Source organism: Pseudorca crassidens, chromosome 20, assembly GCF_039906515.1.
Source record: "Pseudorca crassidens isolate mPseCra1 chromosome 20, mPseCra1.hap1, whole genome shotgun sequence".
Taxonomy (NCBI): Eukaryota; Metazoa; Chordata; class Mammalia; order Artiodactyla; family Delphinidae; genus Pseudorca; species Pseudorca crassidens.
The window spans coordinates 51,082,322-51,104,651 of NC_090315.1; the positions used below are offsets into that span (position 1 = coordinate 51,082,322).

At 39.6% G+C, this 22,330-nt stretch overlaps 1 pseudogene; it reads right to left on the reverse strand.

The window, feature by feature from the left end:
* Positions 1-20,487: 20,487 nt before the first annotated feature.
* On the reverse strand, positions 20,488-21,546 carry LOC137215762 (glutamate dehydrogenase 1, mitochondrial-like; annotated as a pseudogene).
* Between the last annotated feature and the right edge of the window lie 784 nt (positions 21,547-22,330).

A 22,330-nucleotide genomic window follows, 5' to 3' on the forward strand; every position in this document is an offset into this window, starting at 1 on the left:
GAATCACATACGGATAGATAAAAATTCAGTTTGCAGTAATGTAGAGGAATGAATGGTGGTAAAATAGTTACATACAGTGCATAATATTTAAGGCATTTGATGGTGAAGTGAAACACTGAGACGGCTTGAGGAAGGGTGGGGGTGTGTGTGTGTATGTATGTCCGTATATTCCTTTTTTTTTCCCCCATAGAGCAGCATGTATGATTCCATTTTAGTTTAAAGGATTCTTTTTTGCATTTTATTTCGTTCTGTTCAGGATCAGAGATAAATTAAAGCTCTAAAATACGTGTTATTACTTTGTACCCATGTAACATGTTCGTATTCAGTGTTCTTCAGATATTTAAATTCCTCTGCGTACCTTTGGTAAAGTTGTTCCGCAGCCCAGCTCCTGATTTAAAGAGGAGTTATTTCCTGTCTGCCGAGCGCTCGATGAGGCAGCTTCCAAGAGACGCAAAGTCTCCCTCTCACAGGGCTCTCTTAGATTTAGAAATAAGCCTTAGGAAAATGTTCGTGGATGTTTAGAAAAGAATTCTGAAAATGTTCTGTTGGAGACGTATTTAGGTGAGAACATGTCAAACTCTCTGATATTCAATGTAAATATCCATTTTATTTCCTCTCGTATATGAGGAATAAGAAGCGGATAAAATGGAAATAAAACATCTTACTTTGGTTCACTTTTTTCTTTTACTGTATTAACTTTAATTCTCAGTCTTTTCTGGTAAAATCATGATTTTTTTTATTACCTGTCCAATACAAAAATCACTTGGTAAATAAGATCTGAACATTCAAGTCACAGAGGAAAGCCTGAGAAAAAATAAAACAATTGTGTCTTGTTCTCTGTGGCCTTGAAGATCCCACTAATTTAATAACCCTCAAAGTACATTTAGGCTTATTGCATAACAAGCCAAATAATACTGTCTGCCAATTATTACATTAAAAGGGAACCTTGTATTAACTTAGAAATGAAGTAATTTCTTTTTTTGAGTGAGTAGAATTAAGTTGGAGGTGATTTTGATGTTATTGAGGAGGGCTTAATCACACTGTCTAGTTGTTTATCCAAAACTTTTCATGAGAATGCCTAAGGGATGTTCCCCCAACCCCCATTACTACACAATTGGGAAAATATTAGATCTTAATAGGAAGCCAGAGTGGTACATTTTCTACTAAGATCTTTTTTAAACCTGGGATTTAATTTAAGGATTTAATCTAATTTTCTCTTGAATTGCTCATTTCTTTTCACAGTGCTGAAGTGTGGGATTTCCTTTAAGGAAACCTCCCAATTTGTCAATACTGTGTGAATACATAAACCAACATTCAAATAAAAATTAAAAAGGAATTTCAGGTAATTGAGGATTTCCCTTGCCATATCAGTTATACTGAAGATAAAATTTAAGCCTGAATATAGAAGAAAACATATCCCATTTGCAAGGCTATTTAGAAAAGATAATAAGAAAAGATAATAATAATCCCTGGGACTTACTGAGCACATACCATCTGCCAGGCATTGCTCAAATGATTTGCATTCATTATGTTATTTATTCCTCCCAGGAACCAGATAAGGTAGATACTAGTATTATCACCCAAGGCAGAGAGAGGTTAAGGAACTTAAATAAAGTCACACAGCTGGTGAGAATGGAATCCAGAATCTATACGCAAGCAGTCTGACTTCAGAGCTACAGTTGATTCTCAGAACACACCCTTGAGTAACATATTTCATTGCTCAACGACTGTTAGCAACAACAATTGGTCTTTAAATGTAATGTAGAATTTGGGAAGTCAACAAAAATGGAGAAATAGCTAATAGCCTACTAGCTGTAATATTTTATTTTGTAATATTTTACATAAACCTATCTCAAAAATTTATTTTAGCGATTCAGCTCTGTAAGGTATTTTTTCTTAGGTTTTCTTGAATATAGTAAGTATTTTTTTCTGTATTCTACTTCAGATCATCAATACAAATGCTGGACAGGTCAGCACTGTCCAGAGTCCCCTGTCATAAACTGTAAATGTCCCTCATGGTGAAAATCAATCCAGCAGCTTTGGCAAATGTAGATAAATTAAAATGCAAAGTCATTAAAGAGTATTGAGTCCACATTTCACCATTTCATCAGTTTGAATGAAAAGTTTAGTCAAATGACTTGGTGAAATCCAAATACCCACGTTTCAGGAGTGAACTTTTAAAAGGGCCAGTGGGGAACTTCTGCCAGGTCACTATAATCTGATATTCCATCTAGCCACAAGAGGATGTTTATAAGTGTAGGAAAATGAATGTGCAAGAGAAGCAAGATTTTTTTGGAAGGTTATTTTTTTCCTTTGAGAGTAGGAGAAGTGACCCTACCCAACTTTCTGCTATAAACCCTAAGATTGTTGAAGGAAATGTTTTTATCAGTCAGGGACAAACTGCAGATGATGGGGCTTTCAAGAAGTACACAGACTGTATTTTGCATAGTATCAGAAAAAAAATAGTGTATTTTGTGTTGGAGAGACCTCCTCAAAGAACCAGTTGGTACATGCAATGTCCTTTAAATACATGATTCACAGTAGATTTCAGGAGCTGAGCAAAGAAGCAAGAGAAGTAAAGTCTACAGGGGAGGATGCAGAAAATGTAGGAAAGGGGAGGTGCAGAAAAGGCACAGTTCCAAATCAGTGAAAGCTGAAGCACAAGAACAAGTGTTTGTGTAAATGGCATATGGAGTCAGCTAAGATGCCAGCAGGGTAAGAATGCTGACCTAGCTAGACTGAGTAAGGGATTCTTGCAGCTCCTAAACAAAATTCCCATCAGAATCATAGACCTGTAAATTGTACTTTTCATTTCATTAGTGCATTTGTTTAGAAGTTTACCTAGAGTGTCATTAAGTAATTCTTTTTTTTAAAAAAATAAATTTATTTATTTTTTATTTTTATTTTTGGCTGCATTGGGTCTCCGTTGCTGTGTGCGGGCTTTCTCTGGTTGTGGCGAGCGGGGCCTACTCTTCGTTGCGGTGCACGGGCTTCTCATTGTGGTGGCTTCTCTTGTTGCGGAGCACAGGCTCTAGATGTGCGGGCTTCAGTAGCTGTGGCATGCAAGCTCTAGAGCGCGGGCTCAGTAGTTGTGGTTCGTGGGCTCTAGAGCGCAGGCTCACTAGTTATGGCACACGGGCGTAGTTGCTTAGTGACATGTGGGATCTTCCCAGACCAGGGCTCAAACCCGTGCCCCCTACGTTGGCAGGCGGATTCTCAACCACTGTGCCACCAGGGAAGCCCATCGTTAAGTAATTCTTTAAAACAATGATCTTCACTTACAGTTCTGATTAGATTCTTTGGTGGAAGCAAAATTACCTGCATGGTGGAAAACTCTGTGTGCAATGTATCTAGTCTCCAAACTGATGTCCAACCCCAGATGGCTGTTAAGAACTGAGTCTGGGGACTTCCCTGGTGGTGCAGTGGTTAGGAATCTGCCTGCCAATATAGGGGACATGGGTTTGATCCCTGGTCCAGGAAGATCCCACATGCCACAGAGCAACTAAGCCTGCAAGCCACAACTACTGAGCCCACGCACCGCAACTACTGAAGCCCATGCACTCTAGGGCCCTTGTGCCGCAACTACTGAACACACGAGTTGCACCTACTGAAACCGCGTGCCTAGAGCTGATGCTCCGCAGCAAGAGAAGCCACTGCAATGAGAAGGCCACGCACCACACAAAAGAGTAGCCCCTAGCTCACCACAACTAGAGAAAGCCTGTGCACAGCAATGAAGACCCAACACAGCCAAAAAAATTAAAAAATTAAAGAAATAAAATAAAGTTTCCATCCCCGTATTTCTAAAAAAATCCCCTAAATCTGGTCTCATGCTTATGGTGGGATGAAATAACTGCAGAGCATAAAATCTGTGCTCATAAAAGAAATTGTCAGTGAGATATATGAGATTATTCAAATTTAGATTAGGAAATTTTCTCATACACATACTTTACCTGCTCTTGAATTATCTTGATGTCTCTCATTAAAAAAGACCAGTAGTGGGCTTCCCTGGTGGCGCAGTGGTTGAGAGTCCGCCTGCCGGTGCAGGGGACACAGGTTCGTGCCCCGGTCTGGGAAGATCCCACATTCCGCAGAGCGGCTAGGCCCGTGAGCCATGGCCGCGGAGCCTGCACGTCTGGAGCCTGTGCTCCGCAACGGGAGAGGCCACAGCAGTGAGAGGCCCGCGTACCGCAAAAAAAAAAAAAGACCAGTAGTAACAAGATTTTGCACACACCGGCATGCACATAGACACGTGTACACATGCAACTTTATTTTGGGATTTTCAAAATAAATATAATTTAAAAGACGAGTGAAAATATTTCACTGACTGATGGAAATGTCATTAATATTTTGAAAAAAATTTCAGAATGTCATTTAAAATATTATTATTCCAGTGACACGCTTGATTTCCCTTCAACGATAACCTCTTTTGTCCACTTAGGTGTGTGTTAGAGGGGCACGGAGTTTAATAATCTCATTCATTACTTCAGAAGTAAGTATTTGAATTTGAGGTGTCCATTTGGAGATATTTTAATGAATACAGATTTCAAAACAGGTTGAAGCCTGATAAATCTCAGAACCTGTCATGATAATAGCAACCATCATGGACTCTCTACCAATTTTTCTTTAAGAACAATAATAATTGAATACAGGAACTCTATACTGATACATTTCAGGATAGAGTAGTAACTCTATCCTGAACTTTTTACATGGATTAAACATGCATTTCCAATTCTAACTACAGCTGCATCTTGCCACACTGCTGTCTCTAAAGTTCGTCTGATTCAGTGGTTTGAATCTTGCAGATTCAAGGGGACCAATGAAACACTGTGGGCAAATCATGAGTAGATGAGTCTGTGGAATTCTTTTGGGTTTTATCTTTGGGAAATTTAGGTTTAAGACCATCTTGAAATTTATGTTTTAAATTCCTAGATTTATAATGATATGTAAGAGGAAGAAATTTGCCAGTTTGTATCTTCTACATTTTTTGTGTATTTTGTGCATAAAGTTAACTGTTAGATCACATAAAGGATTACATTAGTTTTATCTATTAATACATTAACTCCGCAGTTTAACCTATTCTTATGGCATTCAATATCATAACCAGAGAATGGTTCTTCCATCGCACCTTTGGAGGAAGTGCTGTTTCGATAGCAGATACTTTTATGGGCACCTAGGTTGGCTCTAGGACAGCCCCCACCCCGCCGGAAGATGTCTTGCTGAAGAGAATTGAGGTCTCAACCAGGACTGTTTGATCGCACAGTTCTATAGGGGCTCAGCTAAACGATTGAAATGGCATGGTATGTGAGAACACCTAAACTGAGAAATAAGACCTGAGTAGTATGAAATAAAAATCAATAAACTCAATCAGGAAATCACAAGGCATATATTCTGGGCTATAAAGCAGAACATTTTCCCTCAGTTGTAGAGAAATTGTCACTAAGTGGCCCAGATTAAGAATAAGGCAAACAAGAGGCAGCAATTCACACATATTTTGTGAAAAAATGAATTGGAATTCCTTCTCAGTATTCAACCACTTTAAAATGTATCCTTGAGATATTGTGCCAAAGAGGAAAGTAGGAAATGCACATTTACTGAGCACTTGTGAAGAGTTAGTTTTGTACAAGACATTTTACATGATCCCCTTGGCCACTCTCTGAGTTATAATTATTACGTTTACAGTTAAAGTAAATGGGGCTTAGAGACAAAGAGTCGTTGTGACACATCAGAGTCAGAGGCAGAAATCACGGCCAGGACTCTTTTAATTTCCAGTTCTGGGGGACCTCCCTGGTGGTCCAGTGATTAAGACCTTACTTTCCAATGCAGGGGGTGCAGGTTGGATCCCTGGTGGGGGAGCTAAGATCCCACATGCCTCGTGTCCAAAAAACCAAAACATAAAACAGAAGCAATATTGTAACAAAGTCAATAAAGACTTTAAAAATGGTCCACATCAGGAGATTATTTTGGATTAATTGGCTGAACCCAGTCTAATAACATGAGTTCTACTAACTCAGAGTGATACGACATCAGAAAGGTTTGGTCCACTGCTGCAGTCAGAAGTTTTAAGACAGCAAAAGGGGTCCAGGAGCCAGGGAATGCAGGTGGCCCTAGAAGCTAGAAAAGTCAAAGAAACTGATCTCCCTTATGGTTTTCAAAAACAACTTAGCCCTGCTAACACCTTTAATTTAGCCCAGTGAGATCCATGTTGTACTTCAAACCTACATAATATATTTGTGTTACTTTAAGCCAATTTGCAATAATTTGTTGAAATAGCAATAGATATATAAATAATAGTAAATATAAGTAATGTGTATACTGTATATTATATATGTGGTAAATATAATCAATAGAAATAGTAATAATATTGACTATATATATTGTACAATGCAGTGGTAAATCCACAATAAATATAAAATATGACCCCTAAACCATAGTTCACCTTGCTAGAAGGAGCAAGGCTTCCAAACATGAAACAATTAAAAGATAATACAAATTATTGTGTATACGAGCGCTAACTTGTTTGATTCAGATAAAATATTTAAGACTTCAAAGAAAGATGTGTTTGAATATCAATGTGAGCCCATGGAATTAGATAAGCCTTCTCCTTGAGTAGGAAATATGAGTGTCATATGGAAGATGTGAGAAAGATTTCCTTGATAACGTTGACCATAATAAATAGCTGGCATTAAAAAAAAATGGTCCACATCAAAAAAATCTTTTAAAAAATTTACAAGTCTGTGCTCATTCCAAAACACCATAGAATTTGTGAATTCAACTGCATTAGGATAGAAGATGCCCTGTTATTTAACAAGAAATTCCTTGTAAGTCTCCATTATTTTAGATGTTCTCTCTTTAGTCTCCTTTCTCAGCTCCTCCTCTTGACACATCTCTTATATGCCAGTGTTCTTTGTGATTCTGTCCTAGACACTTGCGATCATACTCTACACTTTTTTCCCAGGCGCTCACATCCCCTTCTATGGATGCACTTATAGTGTTTCTCTTAGCCGATTCTCTCTGCTTAACCGATGTGCTGGCTTCCCGGTTGCCATTCTCAGTGAACTATGTCCCTTGATTGTCATGGGATGTTGAACTATTGTGCCTGGTAGACTGCATTTGCTACTTTTTCTCCTACCAGAAAAGTTGCAAGCTTATCTTGGTCAATGGTTTTTGTTCCCAACCCCGCTTAGGCAATTTGGACATCATAATATTTTGTGTATTTTAGTTAGAGATTGTGCCAGTTGAAAATGGTTTCATACAAAATTAGAGTTGTTTCTATAAAAATCACATTGAATGCCCTGGAAGACTTGATATAGGAAGCCATTTAAAGTTTTTTAGTTGACAAAGGTAGAAAAGAGTAAGAAAGAATAATAAAAATCTAGAATTCTGTACTCAGATATTTTTCACAAGGAAAGTTAATGAAAGGAATATTTACAAAGGGGTGGGCAGGGTTTAGGGAAGTTAACAAAGAATAATTGAGTGCCTCAGACCTAGTAAGAGTGAGGGACTTCTTACCTCCCCTGCACTTGAGAGACGCAGGGATAGTAGCTGTGTAGAAGAGAGTTCGGCCTTTGGTGGAGAGCCAACTGAAGATGATCCAGCAGGGAGGAAGCAATAGAATAAGGCCACCAACTTCCTTTCCTTCTATCTCTGATATCCAGTTAGTGCCCACTATTGGAGAGATTAACAGAAGATATGTAGCATAACCCATTGCTTTTGTCTTTACATCCACTCAATTTTTATATGGGTGGAAAATTTGTGCACTCAACACAAATTCACAAGCCTGATTACATAATGTAATATTTTGAGGAAATACCAGTTAGAACATATTCCTATCTGTAAATCTAAAATGCTTGCTATACCGCTGTTATTTAAGGTAGCAGGGGAAAAGGGGGGAACAAGTAACAGCAACAAGAACGGAATTTATTGCTACAGTCCCCATTTATGTAGCTCTTCACAAAGCCAAAGTCAATAATTAGACCTTTATTCTCCTACTATCTTGTGTTTCACTTACTGTCCATCACCAGTAATGGTATTCTTTTCCTGAAGGTATGAGCGAAACCTTCATTTCTAAAAAACCCCTTAATATTTGGTGTTCCTGTTTTTCAGGATTTATCTCAGTTTTTCACTGACTATTGGACAACGGTATACCAAGTGGCACCCCACTGAATCCCTTAGGTTTCATATATGGTTTTATTTGTACATACTCTCTCCACCATTGTGTAGCATCAACTCGATTCCCCCTCAGAAATAAAATCAGTCTGCTGAGCTCCCTTCTCACCCTGATTGTCCAGCACCTGGGTACCTCAGAACGGCCAGAGACGTGCCGCATCATTTAACTCTACATTGTTTGGTGTAAACATTGTTCCCTTGGACACTAGGACTTTCAAACTCCTTCAATCACAGTGTTGCCAGACAAAGAAACGAAGACTTCATTAAGTGCATTTCTTAGCATAACAGGGACACTCCTACCTCCATCTTTTGGTTTTGGACCCATAGATTCCTGCACAGTCTGTCAGGAAATAGCATATTGTGTTGTGATGCACTTGACCTTGCAAAGCATTCTCCCTCAACTGGCTTCGGAGACTGGATCGTGTGATAAGCCGGGTGATTTACATGGGAGCAAGCCGATTGTTGAACTTCCTTTGTTGTAAAAGTTGTTCCCCTGGTCTGAGGCAATGTTGTATGGGATGAAATGGTAATGGATAAGTGATTCTATAAGTCAGGGATGATGGGAGATGGATGTCACTCTTCAACACTTAAAATCATATCCTTGGCTGTGCTTGGTGTTCAGTCATGTCCAACCCAAGACAATAGGAGATGAGGTGTTCCTTCAAAGCTGCGATCAAGACTTTCTGATTTTCTACTTGTTTTCAAAATAGGTTTTCAGTTTATATTTTTAATCCGTATATATCAGCTCTCAGAAGCAGCCAGGTAACCCCATTTTCATGATTGTTACTAATTCCATGATAGCAGCTACATGATCTCTCACATCTTGCCTTCCACTTGCATCTCATTCATGTCATCACCAGGAAAAATCTGAATAATCATGATGCCATCTCATCCTGTGGCCTAACATTGTACCAATGTCCCACAGCAAAGTGGCTTTTTGAGTATCCCTCAAAAATACGAGCAACACATTTCAGGATCTCATGTGAAAGTTTCTTTCCTGGGACACTTCTTGTATCAGTTACTGTATCTGCCAAGGTTCTCACAAGGAGCAGAGGGAACACAAATGGGGTGATTGAGGAGAATCTGTTAAGGGACCATTTATAGAAATGCGGACAGGAGTTAATGGCACCCAGAAGGATAGCGTAAGATATAAGGGCGAGAAGCAATAAGAAGATTTTACTTTCTAGCTCCTCTAGTCTTTACTCTTTGGAAGGTACCAGGGGAAGGAGCAAGTTCCAACAGGGTATAGCTGTAGACAAAGAGCCTCTTCCTTTCTTAGCTCCCAGCCTTCCATGTGACAGAGGTCTGTCTCTTTTAATTGGAAGGGAAGTGGAGGAGGGAAGATAATCTTTCTCATTTTATTCTTAGAAATAAACTGTGTGCCTGCATATGTATATGCATTTTCAAAAACTAACATTTTCAGCAGTTTTTAGCTCTTTTTAAAAATACTGAAAAAAATAACGTGTGTTCTTCAAGATACACTGAGACATGGAGAAGGGACTAAAATCACTGAAGCGTTCATTCATATATAGAAAATAATATGGATTGATTATTGATGTATGATAAGAAATTCTGTAAGAAAATATTTCACAGAATACCTGGAATACTATGAAGAATGTTATGATTTTCTCATAGATAATTATAGTCAATTCATAACTCCTCTGTATTTCTGTTCATGTTCTACATGTACACATAGAAAAATACTCTATATGTGTTTCATAGTCTATAATGGTTTAACCATAACATTTTTAAGTAGAATAGCATGAATAATTTGTCATCAGCAATAGCCTGTATTTCTGTAACTATGAAGACTATTTCACAATACAAATCATACTATGAGATGGCTTTAATGAAAACCACTCTTGTAAAGCCTTTGCCAGAAACACACACACACACACACACACACACACACACACACACACACATACACACACACACATTTTTAAACTATATGGATTATTCAAATCAAGTTGACTTGAAAATTTAAATTGTGAATTTGCTTATGGAAGACAGTGTTTGAAATAGCAAACACACTAGTCATCGACTACAATTTAACCAAACCAGCTGTGAGATCTATCAGTTCCTTGAAAATCATTGCTAAATCTGATGTATAGAATTGAATTTTTAATTTTACAGAATTTAATTTCTTGGTTTAATTACTCTGCGTTGCTCAGGTTGTAAAAGCAATCTGATGAGTTATTTTTATTTATAGTGCTCCCATTCAAGGTGCTTATAATTATTTCTCACTGCAATGGAGATATGCAATCATCTATTTCAGTGCCTTTAAGTTTTTTGAAATTAAACTTCTGCCAAACGTTAAAGAATTATTTTTAAAGATAAAATATTATTTGCTAAGATGATAAATAAGGAAATTTGCACATATGTGCAGTACAAAACCATTACAAATGGATGAAGTTATAATTTCTGTTTGGCAAAGTCGTTCAGTTGCAGAGTCATTAAACATTTATTGAGTACCTTCTGTGTGCTATGCATTTTCACATGACACCTTCATTTAGTGCTCAGAAATTTATAAATTTCCTGCTTTTAGTAATACAAAAGCAGGTCTACTCTTATTTAGTAGGCACCTTACGAGTACTGTGATCATCAGGATCCATAAAGACACATTTCAGTTTTTTTAACTTGGCTTGGGAGACCTCTCATGGCCTCCCTCTCCAGCACCACCTTTGATCACTCCCCCAGGCACATCCCCCGTGACAGCTGTCCTGGCCTTCTTTCAGTTCCTCAGACACCTTGCTCTCTCCCTTACTCATCCCTCTGCCTGTCTTGATCTCCATTCTTCTACATTGTCACCTTTCCACTGAACCAAGTCCAAATCATCTCTCAGGCACCAGCCTAAATGTCGTCTTATTTGTTTAATGATGCCCAACTAGTATTTATCAAATATATTTTCTGGTCCTCCTTGACTAGATGAGGTGATCTTGGTACATGTTACAGTCCCTTCAAATTCTTATCACAGTTCTTATGAACTGTTACCATAATTTCTTATTTAATGTACCTGTCTCCCTTGCAGGATATTTAGCTCAGAGGCCAGGCAATGACTATGTTGTTTCTCCTTTAAATTCTGCCACCTGTCATCAGTTGTTCTCTGTAATAGACGCTCATAAACATTTGGGTAATCAGTCATTGAACACAGACTCATGATGGATCACAAAATACTTTAATAAGTAGTATAGAAGAAGCAGGGAATGCAGGTAAGGCAGAGTCCTCAGTTTGTTATACATAACGCAGAATGTCCCGGCTTTAAACCTGGAGAATCAGCATGGGCTGTGGAGGCCATCGGAGCTTGTGAAGAAGCTATGTCCTTACGTAATGTGAACCTGGTGTGGCCACTGGCCTCTTCAGAGGGAAAGACCTTAGCATTTCACCCTTCTAGAGTGTGCACATGCCCCACTTCTTCTAAGCTGATGCATCAAATGGTTTTCATGTTGAAAGATCTCCCAACAAAGCATTAGCCGTCTGCAGAGCCAGTTCATAGCATAGCAGCTCAGGGGCTCCTGGAGATACTCTGCTTGGTTCATGCAGTTGATCTTTCTGCCAGTCAGTGCTTAGGGAGCATATTTTTTTACACTAATGAAATCAAGAATTGTGAAGAGCTCTCAGGTCAGAAGTGACCCGTGCAATGATGGAAACAGAGCAATGAAACATATATATGCTGAAGAAGAAATTATTCATTTGGTAACTATAATTTCCCACTTGGTTTAAAGGAGATTTTCCTCACTGGCTAAATCAGCATATGAACCAGTGCCCATGTGGCGGGCACAACCGAGCTGACCTGCGCTGTGTGCACGTGTTTGTCTGCATTCTTAAACATTCTTTTTCATTCCTTCCTCCCACTCCTCATGCCCAAAACTTCATCTTCAAATCCGGTTGCTTTTGTCAGTATCATAAGAATGACAAATCATATGCTATAGATTGTCAAATTTATTTATTTATAAGATACTTTGTAAAAGGTCTTTCATGTGGGGGGGGGTGGTAAGGAAAGAGACGGCTAACAAGTTGTCAGAAGGATAGCTAATCAAATTAAATTGGGTATGGTAAGTCGGGTTTTTTTGGAAAAGGTAGTCTTTTTTTTTTTTTTTTTACCTAAAGGAGATGTATTTTATTTTATTTTTTAAACATCTTTATTGGCGTATACTTGCTTTACAGTGGTGTGTTAGTTTCTGCATTATAACAAAGTGAATCAGCTATATGTATACATATATCCCTATATCTCCTCCCTCTTGAGTCTCCCTCCCACCCTCCCTATCCCACCCCTCTAGGTGGTCACAAAGCACCCAGCTGATCTCCCTGTGCTATGCGGCTGCTTCCCACTAGCTATATGTTTTACATTTGGTAGAGTATATATGTCAATGCCACTCTCTCACTTCATCCCAGCTTACCCTTCCCTGTCCCCGTGTCCTCAAGTCCATTCTCTACGTCTGCATCGTTATTCCTGTCCTGCCCCTAGGTTCATCAGAACCTTTTTTTTTTGGATTCCATGTATATGTGTTAGCATACGGTATTCGTTTTTCTCTTTCTGACTTACTTCACTCTGTATGACAGACTCTGGGTCCATCCACCTCAGTACAAATAACTCAATTTCGTTTCTTTTTATGGCTTAGTAATATTCCATTGTATATATGTGCTACATCTTCTTTATCCATTCATCTGTCGATGGACACTTAAGTGCTTCCATGTCCTCGCTATTATAAATAGAGCTGCAATGAACAGTGCGATATGTGACGTTTTTGAATTATGGTTTTCTCAAGGTATATGCCCAGTAGTGGGAGGGCTGGGTCATATGGTAGTTCTATTTTTAGTTTTCTAAGGAAACTCCATACTGTTCTCCATAGTGGCTGTATCAATTTATATTCCCACCAACAGTGCAAGAGGGTTCCCTTTTCTCCACACCCTATCCAGCATTTACGCTTGTAGATTTTTTGATGATGGCCATTCTGATTGGTGTGAGGTGATACCTCATTGTAGTTTTGATTTGCATTTCTCTAATGATTAGTGATGTTGAGCATCCTTTCATGTGTTTCCTGGCAGTCTGTATATCTTCTTTGGAGAAATGTCTTCTGCCCATTTTTGGATTGGGTTGTTTCTTTTTTTGATATTGAGCTGCATGAGCTGCTTGTATATTTTGGACATTAATCCTTTGTCAGTTGCTTCGTTGGCAAATATTTCCTCCCATTCTGAGGGTTGTCTTTTTGTCTTGTTTATGGTTCCCTTTCCTGTGCAAAAGCTTTTAAGTTTCATTAGGTCCCATTTGTTTATTTTGTTTTTGTTTCCATTTCTCTAGGAGGTGGGTCAGAAAGGATCTTGCTGTGATTTATGTCATAGAGTGTTCTGCCTATGTTTTCCTCTAAGAGTTTTATAGTGTCTGGCCTTACATTTAGGTCTATAATCCATTTTGAGTTTATTTTTGTGTATGGTATTAGGGAGTGTTCTAATTTCATTCTTTTACATGTAGCTGTCCAATTTTCCCAGCACCACTTACTGAAGAGGCTGTCTTTTCTCCATTGTATATTCTTGCCTCCTTTATCAAAAATAAGGTGACCATATGTGCATGGGTTTATCACTGGGCTTTCTATCCTGTTCCATTGATCTATATTTCTGTTTTTGTGCCAGTACCACACTGTCTTGATTACTGTAGCTTTGTAGTATAGTCTGAAGTCCAGAAGCCTGATTCCTCCAGCTCTGTTTTTCTTACTCAAGATTGCTTTGGATATTCGGGGTCTTTTGTGTTTCCATACAAATTGTTAAATTTTTTGTTCTAGTTCTGTGGAAAATGCCATTGGTAGTTTGATAGGGATTACATTGAATCTGTAGATTGCTTTCAGTAGTATGTCATTTTCACAGTGTTGATTCTGCCAATCCAAGAACATGGTATATCTCTCTATCTGTTTGTATCATCTTTAATTTCTTTCATCAGTGTCTTATAGTTTTCTGCATACAGGTCTTTTGTCTCTTTAGGTAGGTTTATTCCAAAGTATTTTATTCTTTTTGTTGCCATGGTAAATGGGAGTGTTTCCTTAATTGCTCTTTCAGATTTTTCATCATTAGTATATAGGAATCCAAGAATTTCTGTGCATTAATTTTGTATCCTGCTACTTTACCAAATTCAATGATTAGCTCTAGTAGTTTTCAGGTAACATCTTTAGGATTCTTTATGTGTAGTATGTCATCTGCAAACAGTGACTGTTGTACTTCTTCTTTTCCAAAATGGATTCCTTTTTTTTCTTTTTCTTGTCTGATTGCTGTGGCTAAAACTTCCAAAACTATATTGAATAGTAGTGATGAGAGTGGGCAATCTTGTCTTGTTCCTGATCTTAGTGGAAGTGGTTTCAGTCTTTCACCATTGAGAACAATGTTGGCTGTGGGTGTGTCATATATGGCCTTTATTATGTTGAGGTATGTATGTTCCCTCTATGCCTACTTTCTTCTGGGTTTTTGTCATAAATGGGTGTTGAATTTTGTCGAAAACTTTTTCTTCATCTGTTGAGATGATCATATGGTGTTTATCCTTCAGTTTGTTAATATGGTGTAACACATTGATTGATTTGCATATATTGAAGAATCCTTGCATTCTGGGATAAACCCCACTTGATCATTGTGTATGATACTTGTCATGTGCTGTTGGATTCAGTTTGCTAGTATTTTGTTGAGGATTTTTGCAATGATATTCATCAGTGATATTGGCCTGTAGTTTTCTTTCTTTGTGACGTCTTTTTCTGGTTTTGGTATCAAGGTGATGGTGGCCTCTTAGAAGGAGTTTGGATGTGTTCCTCCCTCTGCTATGTTTTGGAAGAGTTTGAGAAGGACAGGTGTTAGCTCTTCTCTAAATGTTTGATAGAATTCGCCTGAGAAGCCATCTGGTCCTGGGCTTTTGTTTGTTGGAATATTTTTAATCACAGTCTCAATTTCAGTGCTTGTGATTGGTCTGTTTATATTTTCTGTTTCTGCCTGGTTCAGTCTCAGAAGGTTGTGCTTTTCTAAGAATTTGTCCATTTCTTCCAGGTTGTCCATTTTATTGGCATATAGTTGCTTGTAGTAATCTCTCAGGATCCTTTGTATTTCTGCAGTGTCAGTTGTTACTTCTCCTTTTTCATTTCTAATTCTATTGATTTGAGTCTTCCCCCTTTTTTCTTGATCAGTCTAGCTAATGGTTTATCAATTTTGTTTATCTTCTCAAAAACCAGCTTTTAGCTTTATTGATCTTTGCTATCGTTTCCTCCATTTCTTTTTCATTTATTTCTGACCTGATCTTTATGATTTCTTTCCTTCTGCTAACTTTGGGGTTTTTTTGTTCTTCTTTCTCTAATTGCTTTAGGTGTAAGGTTAGGTTGTTTATTTGAGATGTGTCCTGTTTCTTAAGGTAGGATTGTATTGCTATAAACTTCTCTCTTAGAACTGCTTTTGCTGCATCCCATAGGTTTTGAATCATCGTGTTTTCACTGTCATTTGTTTCTAGGTATTTTTTGATTTCCGCTTTGATTTCTTCAGTGATCTCTTGGTTATTAAGTAGTGTATTGTTTAGCCTCCATGTGTTTGTATATTTTACAGATTTTTTTCCTGTAATTGATATCTAGTCTCATAGTGTTGTGGTTGGAAAAGATACCTGATATGATTTCAATTTTCTTAAATTTGCCAAGGCTTGATTTGTGACCCAAGATATGGTCTATCCAGGAGAATGTTCTATGAGCACTTGAGAAAAATGTGTATTCTGTTGTTTTTGGATGGAATGTCCTATAAATATCAATTAAGTCCATTTTGTTTAATGTATCATTTAAATCTTGTGTTTCCTTATTTATTTTCATTTTGGATGATCTGTCCATTGGTGAAGGTGGGCTGTTAAAGTCCCCTAATATGATTGTGTTACTGTCGATTTCCCCTTTTATGGCTGTTAGCATTTGCCTTATGTATTGAGGTGTTGCTATGTTGGGTGCATAAATATTTAGAATTGTTATACCTTCTTGGATTGATCCCTTGATCACTATGTAGTGTTCTTCTTTGTCTCTTGTAATAGTCTTTATTTCAAAGTCTATTTTGTCTGATATGAGAATTGCTACTCCATCTTTCTTTTGATTTCCATTTGCATGGAATATCTTTTTCCTTCCCCTCACTTTCAGTCTGTATGTGTCCCTAGGTCTGAAGTGGGTCTCTTGTAGACAGCATATATACGGGTCTTGTTTTTGTATCCATTCAGCCAGTGTCTTTCTTTTGGTTGGAGCATTTCATCCACTTACATTTAAGGTAGTTATAGATATGTATGTTACTATTACCATTTTCTTAATTGTTTTGGGTTTCTCTTTGTAGGTCTTTTCCTTCTCTTGTGTTTCCTGCATAGAGAAATTCCTTTAGCATGTGTTGTAAAGCTGGTTTGGTGGTGCTGAATTCTCTTAGGTTTTGCTTGTCTGTAAAGGTTTTAATTTCTCCATCGAATCTGAATTAGATCCCTGCTGGGTAGAGTAATCTTGGTTGTAGGTTTTTCCCTTTCATCACTTTAAATATGTCATGCCACTCCCTTCTGGCTTGCAGAGTTTCTGCTGAAGGATCAGTTGTTAACCCTATGGGGATGCCCTTGTATGTTATTTGTTGCTTTTCCCTTGCTGCTTTTAATATTTTTTGTTTGTACTTCATTTTTGATAGTTTGATTAATATGTGTCTTGGCATGTTTCTCCTTGGATTTATCCTGTATGGGACTCTCTGCGCTTCCTGGATTTGATTAACTATTTTCTTTCTCATATTAGGGAAATTTTCAACTATAATCTGCTCAAATATTTTCTCAGTCCTTTTCTTTTTCTCTTTTTCTTATGGGACCCCTATAATTCAAATGTTGGTGCTTTTAATGTTGTCCCAGAACTCTTTGAGAGTGTCCTCAATTCTGTTCAACTTTTTTCTTCGTTCTGCTCTGCAGTACTTATTTCCACTATATTATCTTCAAGGTCATTTGTCCGTTTTCTGCCTCAGTTATTCTTGTATTGATTCCTTCTAGAGAATTTTTAATTTCATTTTTTGTGTTGTTCATCATTGTTTGCTCTTTAGTTCTTCTAGGTTGTTGTTTAACGTTTCTTGTATTTTCTCCATTATATTTCCAAGATTTTGGATCATCTTTACTATCATTACTCTGAATTCTTTTTCAAGTAGACTGCCTATTTCTTCTTCATGTGTTTGATCTGGTAGGTTTTTACCTTGCTCCTTCATCTGCTGTGTGTTTCTCTGTCTTCTCATTTTGCTTAACTTACTGTGTTTGGGGTCTCCTTTTTGCGGGCTGCAGGTTCATATTTCCAGTTGTTTTTGGTGTCTGTCCCCAGTGCCTAAGTTTGGTTCAGTGGGTTGTGTAGGCTTCCTGGTGGAGGTGTCTAGTGCCTGTGTTCTGGTGGATGAGGCTGGGTCGTGTCTTCTGGTGGGCAGGACCGCGTCCAGTGGTGTGTTTTGGGGTGTCTGTGACGTTATTTTGATTTTAGGCAGCCTCTCTGCTAATGGGTGTAGTTGTGTTCCTGTCTTGCTATTTGTTTGTCATAGGGTGTCCATCACTGTAGCTTACTGGTCGTTGAGTGGATCTGGGTCTTAGTGTTGAGATGGAGATCTCTAGGAGACCTTCTCCTGTTTGATATTACGTGGAGCCGGGAAGTCTCTGGGACCAATGTCCTGAACTTGGCTCTCCCACCTCAGAGGCACAGACCTGACACCCGGTCGGAGCACCAAGACCCTGGCCGCCACATGGCTCAGAAGAAAAGGGAGCAAAAAAGAAAGAAAGAAAGAAAAAATAAAATAAAGTTATTAACATAAAAAATAATTATTAAAAATAAAATAATTAAAAAGTAATAAAAAAAGAAAGAAAGAAAACAAACCAAAAAAAACAAATCCACCAATGATAACAAGCACTAAAAACTATACTAAAAAAAAGAAACAACAAACAATCCGGCAGGCAGAACCCTAGGACAAATGGTAAAAGCAAAGCTATACAGACAAAATCACACAAAGAAGCATAGACATACACACTCACAAAAAGAGAAAAAGGAAGAAACAATATATATCATTGCTCCCAAAGTCCACTGCCTCAATTTTGGGATGATTTATTGTCTATTTAAGGTATTGCACAGATGCAGGGTACAAACATCAAGTTGATTGTGGAGATTTAACCTGCTGCTTCTGAGGCTGCTGGGAGAGTTTTCCCTTTCTCTTCTTTGTTCGCACAGCTCCTGGGGTTCAGCTTTGGATTTGGCCCTGCCTCTGTGTGTAGGTCTTTGAGGGCATTTGTTCTTCACTCAGGACGGGGTTAAAGGAGCAGCTAATTAGTGGGCTCTTGCCCACTTAGGCTGGGGGGAGGGAGGGGTACGGAATGCGGGGTGAGCCTGTGGCGGCAGAGGCCAGCATGACATTGTAGCAGCCTGAGGGGTGCCGTGTGTTCTCCCCGGGAAGTTGTCCCTGGATCATGGGAGCCTGGCAGTGGCGGGCTGCACAGGGTCCCGGGAGGGGAGGTGTGTATAGTGACCTGTGCTTGCACACAGGCTTCTTGGTGGCTGCAGAAGCAGCCTTAGCATCTCATGCCCATCTCTGGGGTCTGTGCTGATAGCCGTGGCTTGCACCCGTCTCTGGAGCTCATTTAGGCAGTGCTCTGAATCCCCTCTCCTCGCGCACCTGGAAACAATGGTCTCTTGACTCTTAGGCAGGTCCAGACTTTTTCCTGGACTTCCTCCCGGCTAGCCGTGGCACACTAGCCCCCTTCAGGCTGTGTTCACGCAGCGAACCCCAGTGCTCTCCCTGGGATCTGACTTCCGAAGCCCGAGCCTCAGCTCCTAGCTCCCGCCCACCCCGGCGGGTGAGCATACAAGCCTCTCGTGTTGGTGAGTGCAGTTTGGCACCGATCCTGTGTGCGGGCATCTCTCCACTTTGCCCTCCATACCCCTGTTTCTGTGCTCTCCTCTGCAGCTCCGAAGCTCCCCCTACCCCCCGACGCCCACAGTCTCCACCTGTGAAGGGGCTTCCTAGTGGGTGGAAACCTTTCCTCCTTCACGGCTCCCTCCCTCTGGTGTATGTCCCGTCCCTATTCTTTTGTCTCTGTTTTTTCTTTTTTCTTTTGCTATACCCAGGTACGTGGGGAATTTTTTTGCCTTTTGGAAAGTCTGAGGTCTTCTGTCAGCGTTCAGTAGGTGTTCTGTAGGAGGTGTTCCACGTGTAGATGTATTTCTGATGTATTTGTGGGGAGGTAGGTGATCTCCACGTCTTACTCTTCCACCATCTTGTAGGTCTCCTGGTAGTCTTTTTAATAACTGCTTTTGTCACCCGGTTAAGTCATGCAGTTACCAAGTAGTTAGAAATTTCTGAAAGGATATTATTGTTAACAGAAGAAAAGCTCATTCTTACATAAATAATATCCAGTACTTCATTGGGACCCTACTGTTCAAAAGGCCCTGGCCAAGCAACTTCCAAACAAAACACAACACCAGGTTGTTTCCAGCCCACTGGGAATGACGCCGTGGACAGAAAAAGAGGCCTCTAAGTGAGGACATAAATTCAGGGTGAGTCAGGGCCATTGGCAATGCTTAGAATCACCAGCCAGGCTCCAAAGAGGGAGCCCAAGTTTTTTTTTTTCTGGGGCACTGTACTTGAATTATTGTTCAATTAGTCAACACAATAGATCTTCAAAAGAGGACAATTAATTAACATGTTAAGGAGGTTACTGCACTCTTTGGACTATATGTCATAATTGTGGTTAGTAAATTCCGGCAGTCTTAACAAAATAGCCTCCATCGTTTGCAGGTATGAAGATAACTTAATTCTCTACCGGGCTTTTTATTTTTGCTGGATGACAATATGCAATTGACAAGTTATAAATGATACTGTTTTATGTTATAAAAATACTAGCATTTTTCATTTATTATGTTTACAGGCATTCACTGCTTGAGTCAAGGTTAGGCTTATAAAGTGATTAAAGGCAATTTTATTACAGCAGCATGTACTTATTTTATTCTAAAAGAATAAAATGCATGAAGAGAAAGTTTTTTTGTTTGTAACCTGTAAAATTGAGTTATTTTGCTGATTTAAAATACCAATAACTCACTTGAGGACCATGCTAACTCCTGGAAATGCCATATACCTGCTTCTTAAATGTGTCCAAGTACCTGATAGATCTGTCCAGAGCTGAAGTGGGAAGTGACTGACTGCTCTTGGACAAAAGGTGCTTTCCCAGGGCTACAGCTGACTGTGCTGGGAAACAGCCATGGAACAAGGCAGCACAGGCAGAGGGAAAAGACTACTTAAAGGCAAAATGCCCAAATGGCTCTCTGACATAGCTATTTCTACTATCACTTATTAGCTTATATATGATCCCCTAACTTTTTTCTTAAGGGGCTGATTTGGATTGACTTGTTGAGAATGGTGTCTATTATCTATTAAGTCATGAGAGAGAGATTTCTGTGGTTACATGTAAACTTGTGATAGGTCTGCAGATGAAGAGGTGAAGAGGGTAGTGGAGAAGTCAGCCGCAGTCCCGTCCGGTCTATGTGAAGGTCACACCAGCTTCATTGTACACCTTCAAGTCTTTCTCGATGGCGCTGACTTAAGCAGCTGTTCTCAGGTCCAATCCCAGGTTATACTTCATGGCTGTGCACATGATTTGCCTGGCAGAGCGCTCCATGGTGTAAGCTAAGCCAGACTGCACGATGTCTTTCTCAGAGGCATGCAATATCCTGTCTTGGAACTGTGCTGTGGGTACAATGGGAATAGTTCCACCGTGCTTTCCAAATTTCCTTTCCAAACTCTCTTGAACAGACATGAGCAAGTGGTAGTTACAATCCCTTTCATATTTGAAGGTCTAACGGCCATAGCTGACATGATTTAGATTCTTCAGCCACTCAAAGTAAGATACTGTCACTTCTCCAGCATTCAAGTAGAGATCTGGAATAACCATGATGTTCTTCTCTAGGAAAATCTTATCAGCTTCTGGAGTTGTCAGTCCGTTGGCACCTTCAGCAATAATCTTGACTTCTTAACTTTGACTCTGGGTGTATTGGACTTGGTCAGCTGCTTCTCGCTGGCAGCAGGGATCAGTATGTCACAGTCCGCCTCCAAGATGCTCTCTTCATAGATCTTTGCTTCACTCCACCAGCTTGTCCTCCAAGATGCTGGTGCCGTGGTCGAGGAAGGCCCTCCACCATCTTGAAGAAGTTGGGGTTGTCCTCGCCGTCAGCCGCTGCCTCGCTGTAGTGTCGCCGGCCGGGTGACGTGAGCCCTGGCTGCGGGGCGGCAGCGGCTGCGGCGGGCTGCCCGCGAGCCCGGCCCAGCAGCCGCGGCCGAGTTGGCCGCCGCCGAACCTAGGGCTGTGGGCCCGACATGGGACAGCAGTAGTGCTTCACCCAGGCACCAGTACATGGCGGCAGGACGGAGGCTGCGGAGGAGAGGTGCTTTCACAGGCCCGGGGACGGACAGAGAGTTTTGTAAGTCTTAATGTAGGAGCCCCATCAAGTGATGCTGAGCACGGCATCACTTCCGAGCGGAGGTGGTGGCCGGTGTGTCATAAGACTCATCTACCTGTGGGGAGCTCAGGCGGACAACCCCACCGACATTTTCATTTCCTTATGAAAATCAACTATGGACGCTTTGAGGAACAGAATACCAATTAGGACATTTGGGGCATGAAAGTAATTTAGTGGGTGAAAATACAAAAATATCATCATCACTTCTGTTGCTTACAGCAAATTAGCAGGTGGCCCAGAGAATGAGAGAGCTGATGAACATTGTGCATTCAAGAGCCAATTTCCCCAAGGTGCAACAAGAAAACATGTTCATCATGGAAGCAGGCATAGCTTCTGGACATTTCAGCACTTATCTTAAAAAGTGTGGAAATAACTTTTGCTTTAATGTGAATCAGATCTAAAGCTGGGTAATAATTTTCTTCCTCATTTGAGTTGCCTTTAACTCTCAATTCAAAACTATATTACATTGATTAGAAACATACAGAAATCAAACTGAACAATTATTCACACACATTTTATGATAGATAGAAAGCCACTTTATACTTTACCTTTATGAATGACAATTTAAAGAGGCTTACAGGTGATTGGATCACCCTAGCCAATTTACATAAATGCAATTTGTGGAGACATTTATATTGCCAAATTGGATGAGGTACATTTCTGAGTTTGCATAAGGTGTT